Source organism: Alligator sinensis, unplaced genomic scaffold (genome assembly GCF_000455745.1).
Source record: "Alligator sinensis unplaced genomic scaffold, ASM45574v1 scaffold7_1, whole genome shotgun sequence".
NCBI classification, from domain to species: Eukaryota; Metazoa; Chordata; order Crocodylia; family Alligatoridae; genus Alligator; species Alligator sinensis.
In genome coordinates, this window is record NW_005841843.1 from 1569429 (window position 1) to 1571475 (window position 2047).

A 2047-nucleotide genomic window follows, 5' to 3' on the forward strand; every position below is an offset into this window, starting at 1 on the left:
ACTCTTTCCTGCCCAGGGCAAGAGATTGGACTCGATGACCTACTGAGGTCCCTTCCAATCCTAGAATCTATGAATCTATGAATCTATCACTTGGGTTCCTGAGAGGATAATAAATAAGGGATAGATCACTCTAGTTATAGATGGTTCTGTGCTCTCCCTCTAAAGCATCTATTGTTTGCTACTGTCAGGGACAGGTTCCTGTGCTAAATGGATCATTGGTCTGACTTAGAACAGTACTTTCTATGTTCTTAATATCTTCTCCCCCATCCCCGCACCACAAAACAAGACACCATATTTATTAGAGCCTTGTGTGCGTACATGTCTGTGAATGTATACACACACTTTTATATATAAATCAACTTCTATTCCATATTCCTTACATTATTCTTATTCCCTTTTTCTTGGTGAAAAGTACTATGTTGGTTTAAGAAATACTAGCATTTCAAAAATGCAAAAGAGAAAAATATAAAGTAAAAACATTTTTCAACAGTTGGGATTTTATTAGAGTGACTAGTGACATTGGAAGTTTGTGCACAGGTAAATGAAAGTTCTAGTAATTCATTACCCCTCTTTCTTGTAAAAGAAAATGACTATAAATATTCAAGGACAGGCCCAAGAAGTTCTATCTGCAATTTTTAACTTCAGTGGTATGAAATGAGAAATTTGATAAATGTGGCCATTTTAAAAAAGCAAGAAAGACAGGAGAAATGTTTGCTTTGAATTATATCTTGAGGGAGTGTCTGGGGAATGTAGATTTGGATAAACTATGAGAGAAGTCAAGGAAACAAAAGGTGACTTTGAAATATTTTACTACTAGGCTATTTTAACACACACAGATCACTCTATACATCCAAGAAATACTAGAGTAATGTTAGTAAGTTAGGAGAAGCAATCAGAAAAGGAAGTGGATGTGCGATCTTTACTCTAAATGCAGGGAATGCACCTGCCATTTGCAAATTAGATTTCTTTTGGAATTGTGTTGGATCTTCAGATGCTCTTGGGAGACCAAGAAAGTAAAATACACTTTTCCATTCGCACTTGGCCAGGAATTTGATTTTTTTTTTTTTTTTACTTTTGGATAAAGGAACATAGTAACTATCATCTTTGTTTGGATAACTTCAATATTGGATAACTTCAATACATTCTACACGGGATTACATGTTAGGATCACTCAACAATTGAAACATGCAGGAAGAGCCTTTTGGCAGTGAATTTAATTTCCAGTTTTCTGTATCTACTTCTGTGTGCTCCCTCTATTCCCATTTATTTCAGTATCACAGACCTTTAAAAAGTTATCTTCCAAATTCCACTTCAAGAAGTATGGTCATCCCCATTTTACAGATGGAGAACTAAGACACAGAGAATAAGTGATTTGTCCAATGTCACACAGGAAGGCTGTTTCCATGGTCACACTGGAACAGGAAATTGAGTTCCAAGCTGGTACACTAAACATTGGATCACCTCTCCCTTTAATAACAGTAATCTTTTGTCAGTGAGCCCTGTGCGGGCCGGGAGCCGTCTGAGGCCCTCGGGGGCGCATGGCGGGCTGTAGCCAGCAACCCTGGCACACGGGTCAGGGAATGCAGGTCGGCGGACTAGAATTAGGCACGGACGCGTAGCGGTTGATTAAAGATTATTTTACTTACACCGTAGATGGTCGCGGTGCAGGCAGGAAAAACTTGCTTGCGTTGCAGTTACAGACAGACACATGGAGTTTGCTAGGCTCCACAACATGAACTCGAACAAGACCCGCAGAAAACTCGAGCCTCTTGAAATAACTCGGACAGAGCTCTGGATACACACACTCACGAAGCTCTTGCTAGGCTCCGTGGAACAAGCGCGCAGGGAAGGGGTTCGTCAAGGGATCGCGCTCGGCGACGGGGAGAGACCAGAGGTTGATCAGACCCCTATAGCCTTCTTAAGGCACACGCTGGGTCCGTTAGGCTCTGCAGCACTTAGAGTTCTTCACGAGACGTGAAGTCCTCCTCCTCCACGAGATGGTTGTGGAGTCCTCCAACTTGGGCGGAAACCGCTCAAGCCTCTTATA